A 12,985-nucleotide genomic window follows, 5' to 3' on the forward strand; every position below is an offset into this window, starting at 1 on the left:
CGAAGGGGAACACCAACGGAGGTAGAAAGGCAGATTGTGTTTCTGCCCCAATCGAGTGACTCAGCTGGTTTGTTTAACACTGTATAGGCTGGACCCTCTCACAGCGAGGATGGAGGCCCCACCTACGAGTGGATGCACTGCACAGGATTTCCCAGTTACAGGGAAGGGCTTCTCCAGGCCTTCACTGCCACAGGGCTCCCCAGCTGAAGTGTGGTCTGGATCATGACGATTCCTTAGGGGAACTGGTGATGTATCTGTCTCTTAATCACTCCGAGACTTTCTCTGTAGTAATGATTAGATGCATTGCTAAGTGTATCCTTTGATAAGCCACTGCTTCTTTTGTAATTCTTTACTGTCTTGCACTAAAGGAAACTTATACACTTACTCTTTAAAGTTGGTGTCTGTGCTCTTCAATCTATCCTGGTTACCAGGGGAGGGAGGGGGCAAAACAGAACAGGACCCCCAGGCAGGTGAGGCCCATCTTGTCTCCCCTTTCCCTGCCCGGGGTGCAACAGGCTGTGCCCCAACACACACTGTGTCCTGCCTGAGCCAGGCCCAGGAGCACCATCTGGGGCTCAGCAGGCCCACTGGGGTGTCTGTGCCCCCGCTCACTCCTTCCCTTCCCAGCACCAGCTCCTTCAGGGAGAGCTGTTCTCCACAGGCCCCTGTGCTCAGAGACACCTGCAGTGCTCATGGAGCTGGGTCTCCTTGGGGATCTTCAACAGGAAGACAAGGTTGGGATCACATGTGCCCCAACACGGCCCCAGGAGTGGGGAGTGGGAGAAGGGGAGTGGGGAAAGGGAGAGAGACGCTGACAGGACTGCAAGGGGGGAACCTTAACAAGGATCAGGGGATCAGAGAACTCACAGCACACACTCTGTCACCCCCCAAATTCCCTCTGGGACCCCCCAAACCCCTTCAAATGCCCCCCAACTCCAACCTAAATTCCATCCCATATCCCCCCAAAACTCCCCCAAACCCCTTCAAATGTTTTTGCAGGGGGAAAAAGGGATTTTTCAGGGGAAAACTCAACATTTTTGAGGGAGAAAAAGCAAAATTTTTAGGGGAAAAAGGGCCATTTTTGAGAGGGAAAAAAGTAATTTTTGAGGGAAAAAATGACATTTTTGAAGGCAAAAAAGGGGTTTCTGAGGGGAAAAAGGGCATTTTTGGGTGCAGCCCTTCTCACCTCATCGGGCTGGCTGACAATGATGTTGTGCAGTTCTGCGGGGAGAAGTGCAGGTGCTGCAGCCCCCGCTGCCGCTCCGACTCCTCCGGCAGCACGGGCCGCACGCGGCAGAACACGGGGATGTTGTCCTGGAAAACGGGGAAAAATACGGGATTTAGGGATTTTGGGAAAGTTTACGGGGGGTTCCCCTCATAAAATGCCCCCCTCTGCCCCGGGCCCACTTTGGGCTCCTGGATGTCATTGTGGAGGCGGCGTCGCTCCATCTCCAGCTGGTGGATCCGTTCGTCCTGCTGATCCAGGAGGGATTTTTGTGATTTCTGTACCCCCTGGAGCACAGCCACTTGGTTCCAGTGCAGGTGGAGCTGCTCCTCGACCCGCCTCCGGTGAGCCTCTGTGTTCTCCGAGATGTTTGAGAGCTCTTCCTCACGAGCTCTGGTCTCATTCTGCCGCTGCTCCTCCTCCCGCAGACGCTGCTCCAGCTCCGACTCCAGGGAGCTGTGGGAAAGTCCCAGAATTTCTCCCGGAATCCCCCCCAAATTCCCATCAAACCTCTTTCCAAAGCCCCCCCCAAAAGTCCCGAGCCCCCCCGGAATTCCCGGCTCCCCCTTAGAATTCTGAAATTCTTCCCAAATCCTCCCTCTGATCCCCCAAATGCCCTGAATTTTGCTGAATTTCCCCCTGAAATGCCCTGAATTTTCCCCTGAATTCCCACCAAATCCCCACCAAATCCCTTCCCAAACCCCCCTCAGAATTCCCAAATCCTCCCTCTGACCCCCCAAATGCCTGGAATTTCCCCCTGAATTCCCCCAGATTCCCTGAATTTCCCCCCAAATTCCCTGGGTGTCTCTGAATTTCCACCCAAATGCCCCCAAATCCCCTGACTTTCCCCCCAAATTTCCCCCTGAATCCCCCAAATTCCCAAATTGGAATTCCCAAACCTCGAGGGGCTTGGGGGATTTGAAGGCAATTTGGAGGGAATTGATGCGATTTTGGAGGGGGCTTGGTGGGGAATTGGGGAATTTGTCCAAGGGTTTTGGGGAATTTCTGTGGGGATCCTTGAGAGAATCTCAGAAAATTCCCATGTTGAGGGATTTTGAGGAAATCTCTGGAATTTGGGGCGATTTGGGGAAATTGTGGAGAAGTTGGAGGGAATTGGGGAATTTTTGGAAGGCTTTTGGGGGAAATTCTGTGGGATCTTGAGGGGTTTGGGGTTGACTTGCGTGGACTTGAGGTCAGTTTTTGTGGATTTTCAGAAGGTTTTGAGGGATTCTTGATGGAATTTGCGGGGGGTTGGGTGGATTTCAGGGGAATTTTGGTGGTTCCCTCACCCCACTCGGAGGCAGCTTTCCCACAGCTCCGGCTGGAGGGGGATTTTCAGTGGATCTTTGACAGATTTGGAGTGGGTTTGGAAGGATTTTTGCTCCATTTCAATGGATTTCAGCTCAGTTCTGCAGGATTTCCTGGGATTTTGAGTGGATTTCAGGGGGATTTGGAGGGACTTGGATGGATTTTGATGGCGTTTTTTACGGGATTTGGGCGGACTTTGCTGGATTTGGGGCAGTTTCGGGGGATGTTTCAGTGCTTCGCTCACCGTACTCTGGAGCTCAGGGTGCTCTCTCTCCTCTCCCGCTCCCTGAGCTCCTGATGTCGAGTCTCTGTGGACTCCTTGAGCTGCTCCCTGGACTCCTGGAGTAGCTGGTTCTTTTGCTCCAGGCTACGTTTTTCTTTCTGCAGTTTCCGGAGTCACTTCTGGGCCTGGCGCAGCTTTTCCCGGAGCTCCCACATCTGCACCCAGAAGTCCCAGGGCGAGGGTTTGGGGGGGCACAGGGGGTTCCTGGGGGGACACCTGGGGTTGGGGACATCAGTCCATTACACCTTTCTACTTTTCCTGCAGCAGGTGCCTGATATGGAATGTGATAGACCCATTCAATCCCATGCTCCTGTGCCCAAGGGGCTACTGGGCTGTTCTTGAAATGAGTCCCTTGTCTGACTCAATCCTCTCTGCAGTGCCATGTCTCCACAGGACCTGCTTCTCCAGACCTAGAATGGTGTTTGGGCTGTTGCCTGCGGTACCGAATATGTTTCCAACCATCCTGTGGTTGCTTCCACCATGGGAAGCACACAGCATTTACCTTGGCGGGTCTGTGGCAACATGATATAGTCAATCTGCCAGGCCTCCCCGTATTTATACTTCTCCCAGCGTCCACCATACCACAGGGGCTTCAACCTTTTTGCCTGCTTAATAGCGGCACAGGTTTCACAGTCACGGATAACTTGAGAGATGATATCCATGGCTAAATCCACCCCTCGGTCTCGTGCCCATCTAGGAGTGGCATCTCGGCCCTGATGACCTGAAGCATCACGGGCCCATCGAGCTAGGAACAATTCTCCCTTCTGCTGCCAGTCTAGGTCTGCTTGTGATACCTTGCCCTGTGCAGCTCGGTCTGCCTGTCTGTTCTTAGCATGTTCCTCATTAGCTCGTTTCTTGGGCACGTGGGCATCTACAGGGCAGACTCTCACGTTCAGTTTCTTCACTCTGGCAGCGATGTCTTGCCACAGATCAGCAGCCCAGATGGGTTTTCCTCTACGCTTCCAATTCACCTCTTTCCACCAGTCTAGCCACCCCCACAGGGCGTTGGCTCTTATCCACGAATCGGGGTACAGGTAGAGCCTTGGCCATCCTTCTCTCTCTGCGATATCCAGGGCCAATTGGACTGCTTTGAGTTCCGCAAACTGACTCGATTCGCCTTTAACTTCAGTGGCTTCCGCCACTCGTCGGGTGGGACTCCAAACGGCTGCTTTCCACTTCCAGCTCCTCCCTACAGTACGGCAGAAGCCATCGGTGAAAAGGGCATGGCGTGTCTCTTCGTCTGGCAGCTGATCAAATGGCAGAGCTTCTTCAGCTCGGCTTGCTGGTTCTCCTTCTTCTTCTGCCAGACTGAAGTTCCCACCTTCAGGCCAGTTGGTTATGATTTCCAAGACGCCAGGGCGATTCGAGTTCCCGGTTCGGACACGTTGTGTAATCAAAGCGATCCACTTGCTCCACGTGGCATCGGTGGCATGATGCGTAGGGGGCACCTTCCCTTTGAACATCCAGCTCAGGACTGGTAATCGGGGTGCCAGGAAGAGCTGTGCTTCGGCACCAATTCCCTCTGAAGCTGCTCATGTGCCTTCATACGCCGCTAAGATTTCCTTCTCCACAGGGGTGGAATTGGCCTCAGAACCTCTGTAGCTTCGGCTCCAGAAACCCAGTGGTCGCCCTCGCGTCTCGCCAGGCACCTTTGGCCAGAGGCTCCAGGAGGGACCTTTATCTCCAGCTGCAGTGTAGAGCACATTCTTTACATCTGGTCCAAGAGCAATTTCTTGCTTGATCTGCCTGAAAGCTTGTTGTTGCTCAGGACCCCACTGGAAATTGTTCTTTTTACGGGTCACAAAGTGAAGAGGGCTGACAATCTGACTGTACTCTGGGATGTGCATCCTCCAGAAGCCTGTGGCTCCCAGAAAAGCTTGGGTCTCTTCCTTGTTTGTGGGTGGAGCCATGGCTACAATCTTCTTGATGACGTCTGTTGGTATCTGGCGTCGTCCATTTGCCATTTCACCCCTAGGAATTGGATCTCTTGGGCAGGTCCCTTGACTTTGCTCTTCTTGGTGGCAAAACCGGCCTGGAGGAGAATCTGGATGATCTTCTGTCCTTTCTTGAAAACTTCTTCAGCTGTGTCCCCCCCTCCAATGATGTCATGGATGTACTGGGTGTGTTCGGGAGCCTCACCCTTCTCTAGTGTGGCCTGGATCAGTCCATGACAGACGGTTGGACTGTGTTTCCACCCCTGGGGCAGGGGGATCAGGCCCAGCCAGTGTGGGGTTGGGAAAGGTAAGTCCTGCCTGACCAACCTGGTCTCCTCCTCTGACACAATGAGCCCCTCAGTAGCTGAGGGAAAGGCTGGGGATGTGTCTCTTGTGACTTCAGGAAAGCCTTTGAGCCCATCTCCCCCTTTTCCACTCCAACTGCGTCTCTCCTACACTGGGGGGGCAGGGGAAAGACAAACTCTCTTAAATTCCTGACCTATAAGAGAATGTCTGATGGTTGCCATGGGAACTGACATGGGCAATGCGAATGTATGCTGGTTGCCATGGTAACTGACCCTAGCAACCAGAATGTTTGCTGTTTGCCATGGTAACCGACCGTAGCAACACAAGTGTGTGATGGTTGCCATGGTATCTGACTGTAGCAGTGGGACGTATGATGGTTGCCATGGTAACTGAGCGTAACAATGGGAATGTATGATAGTTGCCCTGGTAACTGACCGTAGTAATGGGAATATACGATGGTTGCCATGGTAACTGAGCATAACAATGGGAATGTATGATGGTTGCCATGGTAACTGAAAGTAGCAATGGAAAATGTGATGGTTGCCATGGTAACTGACTATAGCAATGACAATGTACAATGGTTGCCATGGTAACTGACCGTAGCAATGGAAATGTGTGATGGTTGCCATGGTAACTGAGTGTAGCAACGGGAATGTGTGATTGTTGCCCTGGTAACTGACTGTAGCAATGGGAATATACAATGGTAGCCCTGGTAACTGAGTGTAGCAACGGGAATATACGATGGTTGCCATGGTAACTGGCCGTAACAAATGGGACTGTAGGGTGGTTGCCATGGTAACTGACCATGACAATGGGAATGTGTGAGGGTTCCCATGGTAACTGACTGTAGAAACGGGAATGGATGCTGGTTGTCATGGAATGTGACCGTAGCAACGTGACTGTATGATGGTTGCCATGGTAACTGACTGTAGAAATGGGAATGGATGCTGGTTGTCATGGAATGTGACCACAGCAACGTGACTGTATGATGGTTGCCACAGTAAGTGACCATCACAATGGGAATGGATGCTGGTTGCCATGGTAACCAATGGTTGCAGTGGGAATATATGCTGGTTACCATGGTAACTGACTGTAGCAACAGGAATGTCTGATGGTTGTCATGGTAACCGACCGTAGGAATGGAATGTATGATAGTTGCCATGGTAGCAGACCATGGTAGCTCCAACCTCATCACCCACCAGCGCATCCACAGTGGGGAACGGCCCTACCTCTGTGAGGAATGTGGGAAGAGCTTTAGGAACAGCTCAATTCTCCTCAGGCATGAGCGGACGCGCAGGGATGAGAGGCCCTTCCGCTGCACTGTCTGCGGGAAGGGCTTTAAGCAGAACGGCAACCTTGTCAGGTTGCCTGGTGTATCCTAGGGCTAAGGTTGATGGTGACATTGGCTGCCTTTACCTGCAGCTCAGACACAGCCTCACTGGCCTCGGGAGCAGAGGGAACCACTAGCTCAGGGGCTGTGGGCACCGGCAGGGATTTGGGAATGCCACGTTCCTCGGGAGAGCCATCCCCTGAGCTCGTGGGGAGCAGCTCTGCCGGCCTGGCTGTGCTCCTCTGGAGGGGCACCGCAGTGCCAGTCTGATCAGCTGCCACCCAGGGGTCCTTCCCCACTGCCTGCAGGGCAGGAGGTGGCTCAGAGACCACCTTGGAGCTCCTGACAGAGGCTGCGGCCTGGGATCGTGTCACACGCTGAGGGGGAGAGTTTCCTTTGGCCTCGGCTCTGCTGAGCTCCAGGTTTTGTTTGTCCTGGAGTCGCTGAGAACATCGCACGGGAGGCAATGGTTTGAGGCTGCTCTTCCTCCTCCTGGACAACCTGGCCACGGGAACAGTGCATTAGATGGGAATGGGAGCCGAGAACAGCCCAAAGGCCTGGACTGTTCTGGGCTGCTCACTGCCAGAGATTTGCTCCTGCAGCAAGAACAGGACCCCCAGGCAGGTGAGGCCCATCTTGTCTCCCCTTTCCCTGCCCGGGGTGCAACAGGCTGTGCCCCAACACACACTGTGTCCTGCCTGGGCCAGGCCCAGGAGCACCATCTGGGGCTCAGCAGGCCCACTGGGGTGTCTGTGCCCCCGCTCACTCCTTCCCTTCCCAGCACCAGCTCCTTCAGGGAGAGCTGTTCTCCACAGGCCCCTGTGCTCAGAGACACCTGCAGTGCTCATGGAGCTGGGTCTCCTTGGGGATCTTCAACAGGAAGACAAGGCTGGGACCACATGTGCCCCAACACGGCCCCAGGAGTGGGGAGTGGGAGAAGGGGAGTGGGGAAAGGGAGAGAGACGCTGACAGGACTGCAAGGGGGGAACCTTAACAAGGATCAGGGGATCAGAGAACTTACAGCACACACTCTGTCACCCCCCAAATTCCCTCTGGGACCCCCCAAACCCCTTCAAATGCCCCCGAGGATCCCCCAAAACTCCCCCAGTGACCCCCAAACCCCCTCAAATCCCCCCCAACTCCAACCTAAATTCCATCCCATATCCCCCCAAAACTCCCCCAAACCCCTTCAAATGTTTTTGCAGGGAGAAAAAGGGATTTTTGAGGGGAAAACTCAACATTTTTGAGGGAGAAAAAACAAAATTTTTAGGGGAAAAAGGGCCATTTTTGAGAGGGAAAAAAGTAATTTTTGAGGGAAAAAATGACATTTTTGAAGGCAAAAAAGGGGTGTCTGAGGGGAAAAAGGGCATTTTTGGGTGCAGCCCTTCTCACCTCGTCGGGCTGGCTGACAATGATGTTGTGCAGTTCTGCGGGGAGAAGTGCAGGTGCTGCAGCCCCCGCTGCTGCTCCGACTCCTCCGGCAGCACGGGCCGCACGCGGCAGAACACGGGGATGTTGTCCTGGAAAACGGGGGAAAATACGGGATTTAGGGATTTTGGGAAAGTTTACGGGGGGTTCCCCTCATAAAATGCCCCCCTCTGCCCCGGGCCCACTTTGGGCTCCTGGATGTCATTGTGGAGGCGGCGTCGCTCCATCTCCAGCTGGTGGATCCGTTCGTCCTGCTGATCCAGGAGGGATTTTTGCAATCTTTCCACCTCCTGGAGCGCGGCCATCTGGTCCTTCTGCAGGTGGAGATGGTCCTCGACCCGCCTCCGATGAGCCTGGGGAGGAACGGGGGGGAAATGGCACCAAAAAAGAAAAAAACAGCGGAATCGGGGCAAAATTCCCAAGGTTTTCCTGACTTTTTGCAAATTTTGAGGTGCCACGAAGCGGATTTTGACGCCAAAATGGCAGAACGGGTAAAAAAGTGCCATTTTTTCCAGATTTTTGAGGGACCTCCTGAGGGATTTTGATGCCAAAAGCAGCACAATTGGTAAAAATTCCAAATTTTTTTTCTCGGTTTTTCAGCATCCTCGGTGGGATTTTTGGCCGAAAAATCGTGAAACTGGTAAAAATTTCCATTTTTCCCATGAGAATTTTGAGGTGCTCCCCCCAAGGGATTTTGGGTGGAAAATTCCCTTTTTTTCTTCTTTTCCCAAATTCTGTGGTGCTCCCTGAGAGATTTCAATGCCACAAAGCTCAAAATCGGTGCAAACCCCCATTTTCCCACCTTTTTCTTTTTGGCACCACTGGTGGATTTCGGGCACAAAGCCGCCAGACCTGGTGCAAATTCCCCATTTTTCCCAATCTTTCCCGATTTTTTGGGATGGGCTTTTGATGCCAAAAAGAAAGCCGAAATCGGAGCAAATCCCCGATTTTTTTTCCCATTTTTCCCAAATTCTGAGGTGTTTTCAGTTCAAAAACCAGCAACACTGGTGCCAATTCCCATTTCTTGCCTTTTTTCCTTGACTCTTCCCATGTTTTCGGGCCCCCCATGAGGAATTTTGGGCTCAAAAGACCGGGAATTGCTGCCACCCTCAGATTTTCCCGCCTTTTTTTCCTCCGCGTTGGCGCCCCCTGGCGGATTTCGCCCCACAAAGCACCCAAACGGCTCCGGATTTCCACGGTTTTTTCCCCCGTAAGTTTTTGGGAATTCCAGGCCCCCTGCAAACCTCTGTGTTCTCCGAGATGTTCGAGCTCTGGTCTCATTCTGCCGCTGCTCCTCCTCCCGCAGACGCTGCTCCAGTTCCGACTCCAGGGAGCTGTGGGAAAGTCCCAGAATTTCTCCCTGAATCCCCCAAATTCCCATCAAACCTCTTCCCAAACCCCCCCTCCGAAAGTCCCGAGCCCCCCGGAATTCCCAACTCCCCCTGAAATCCTCCTTCTGATCCCCCAAATGCCCTGAATTTTCCTGAATTCCCCCCTGAATTTCCCTCTGAATTCCCACCAAATCCCCACCAAATCCCTTCCCAAACCCCCCTCAGAATTCCCAAATCCTCCCTCTGACCCCCCAAATGCCTGGAATTTCCCCCTGAATCCCCCCAGATTCCCTGAATTTCCCCCCAAACTCCCTTCTGCTGCCAGTCTAGGTCTGCTTGTGATACCTTGCCCTGTGCAACTCGGTCTGCCTGTCTGTTCTTAGCATGTTCCTCATTAGCTCGTTTCTTGGGCACGTGGGCATCTACACTGCGGACTCTCACGTTCAGTTTCTTCACTCTGGCAGCGATGTCTTGCCACAGATCAGCAGCCCAGATGGGTTTTCCTCTACGCTTCCAATTCACCTCTTTCCACCAGTCTAGCCACCCCCACAGGGCGTTGGCTCTTATCCACGAATCGGGGTACAGGTAGAGCCTTGGCCATCCTTCTCTCTCTACGATATCCTGGGCCAATTGGACTGCTTTGAGTTCCGCAAACTGACTCGATTCGCCTTTACCTTCAGTGGCTTCTGCCACTCGTCGGGTGGGACTCCAAACGGCTGCTTTCCACTTCCAGCTCCTCCCTACAGTACGGCAGGAGCCATCGGTGAAAAGGGCATGGCGTGTCTCTTCGTCTGGCAGCTGATCAAATGGCAGAGCTTCTTCAGCTCGGCTTGCTGGTTCTCCTTCTTCTTCTGCCAGACTGAAGTTCCCACCTTCAGGCCAGTTGGTTATGATTTCCAAGACGCCAGGGCGATTCGAGTTCCCGGTTCGGACACGTTGTGTAATCAAAACGATCCACTTGCTCCACGTGGCATCGGTGGCATGATGCGTAGGGGGCACCTTCCCTTTGAACATCCAGCTCAGGACTGGTAATCGGGGTGCCAGGAAGAGCTGTGCTTCGGTACCAATTCCCTCTGAAGCTGCTCGTGTGCCTTCATACGCCGCTAAGATTTCCTTCTCCACAGGGGTGGAATTGGCCTCAGAACCTCTGTAGCTTCGGCTCCAGAAACCCAGTGGTCGCCCTCGCGTCTCGCCAGGCACCTTTGGCCAGAGGCTCCAGGAGGGACCTTTATCTCCAGCTGCAGTGTAGAGAACATTCTTTACATCTGGTCCAAGAGCAATTTCTTGCTTGATCTGCCTGAAAGCTTGTTGTTGCTCAGGACCCCACTGGAAATTGTTCTTTTTACGGGTCACAAAGTGAAGAGGGCTGACAATCTGACTGTACTCTGGGATGTGCATCCTCCAGAAGCCTGTGGCTCCCAGAAAAGCTTGGGTCTCTTCCTTGTTTGTGGGTGGAGCCATGGCTACAATCTTGTTGATGACGTCTGTTGGTATCTGGCGTCGTCCATTTGCCATTTCACCCCTAGGAATTGGATCTCTTGGGCAGGTCCCTTGACTTTGCTCTTCTTGGTGGCAAAACCGGCCTGGAGGAGAATCTGGATGATCTTCTGTCCTTTCTTGAAAACTTCTTCAGCTGTGTCCCCCCCTCCAATGATGTCATGGATGTACTGGATGTGTTCGGGAGCCTCACCCTTCTCTAGTGTGGCCTGGATCAGTCCATGACAGACGGTTGGACTGTGTTTCCACCCCTGGGGCAGGGGGATCAGGCCCAGCCAGTGTGGGGTTGGGAAAGGCAGGTCCTGCCTGACCAACCTGGTCTCCTCCTCTGACACAATGAGCCCCTCAGTAGCTGAGGGAAAGGCTGGGGATGTGTCTCTTGTGACTTCAGGAAAGCCTTTGAGCCCATCTCCCCCTTTTCCACTCCAACTGCGTCTCTCCTACACTGGGGGGGCAGGGGAAAGACAAACTCTCTTAAATTCCTGACCTATAAGAGAATGTCTGATGGTTGCCATGGGAACTGACATGGGCAATGCGAATGTCTGCTGGTTGCCATGGTAACTGACCCTAGCAACCAGAATGTTTGCTGTTTGCCATGGTAACCGACCGTAGCAACACAAGTGTGTGATGGTTGCCATGGTATCTGACTGTAGCAGTGGGATGTATGATGGTTGCCATGGTAACTGACCGTAGCCATGTGACTGTATGGTGGTTGCCATGGTAACCGAACTGAACCAGTTGGAAGTATGATGTTTGCCATGGTAACTGAGCGTAACAATGGGAATGTATGATAGTTGCCATGGTAACTGACTGTAGTAATGGAAATGTGTGATGGTTGCCATGGTAACCGACCGTAGCAACGGGAATGTGTGATTGTTGCCCTGGTAACTGACTGTAGCAATGGGAATATACAATGGTAGCCCTGGTAACTGAGTGTAGCAACGGGAATATACGATGGTTGCCATGGTAACTGGCCGTAACAAATGGGACTGTAGGGTGGTTGCCATGGTAACTGACCATGACAATGGGAATGTGTGAGGGTTCCCATGGTAACTGACTGTAGAAACGGGAATGGATGCTGGTTGTCATGGAAAGTGACCATAGCAACGTGACTGTATGATGGTTGCCATGGTAACTGACTGTAGAAACGGGAATGGATGCTGGTTGTCATGGAATGTGACCGTAGCAACGTGACTGTATGATGGTTGCCATGGTAACTGACTGTAGAAACGGGAATGGATGCTGGTTGTCATGGAATGTGACCACAGCAACGTGACTGTATGATGGTTGCCACAGTAAGTGACCATCACAATGGGAATGGATGCTGGTTGCCATGGTAACCAATGGTTGCAGTGGGAATATATGCTGGTTACCATGGTAACTGACTGTAGCAACAGGAATGTCTGATGGTTGTCATGGTAACCGACCGTAGGAATGGAATGTATGATAGTTGCCATGGTAGCAGACCATGGTAGCTCCAACCTCATCACCCACCAGCGCATCCACAGTGGGGAACGGCCCTACCTCTGTGAGGAATGTGGGAAGAGCTTTAGGAACAGCTCAATTCTCCTCAGGCATGAGCGGACGCACAGGGATGAGAGGCCCTTCCGCTGCACTGTCTGCGGGAAGGGCTTTAAGCAGAACGGCAACCTTGTCAGGTTGCCTGGTGTATCCTAGGGCTAAGGTTGATGGTGACATTGGCTGCCTTTACCCGCAGCTCAGGCACAGCCTCACTGGCCTCGGGAGCAGAGGGAACCACTAGCTCAGGGGCTGTGGGCACCGGCAGGGATTTGGGAATGCCACGTTCCTCGGGAGAGCCATCCCCTGAGCTCGTGGGGAGCAGCTCTGCCGGCCTGGCTGTGCTCCTCTGGAGGGGCACCGCAGTGCCAGTCTGATCAGCTGCCACCCAGGGGTCCTTCCCCACTGCCTGCAGGGCAGGAGGTGGCTCAGAGACCACCTTGGAGCTCCTGACAGAGGCTGCGGCCTGGGATCGTGTCACACGCTGAGGGGGAGAGTTTCCTTTGGCCTCGGCTCTGCTGAGCTCCAGGTTTTGTTTGTCCTGGAGTCGCTGAGAACATCGCACGGGAGGCAATGGTTTGAGGCTGCTCTTCCTCCTCCTGGACAACCTGGCCACGGGAACAGTGCATTAGATGGGAATGGGAGCCGAGAACAGCCCAAAGGCCTGGACTGTTCTGGGCTGCTCACTGCCACAGTTCTGCTCCTGCAGCAAGAACAGGACCCCCAGGCAGGTGAGGCCCATCTTGTCTCCCCTTTCCCTGCCCGGGGTGCAACAGGCTGTGCCCCAACACACACTGTGTCCTGCCTGAGCCAGGCCCAGGAGCA

Source organism: Pseudopipra pipra, chromosome W (genome assembly GCF_036250125.1).
Source record: "Pseudopipra pipra isolate bDixPip1 chromosome W, bDixPip1.hap1, whole genome shotgun sequence".
NCBI classification, from domain to species: Eukaryota; Metazoa; Chordata; class Aves; order Passeriformes; family Pipridae; genus Pseudopipra; species Pseudopipra pipra.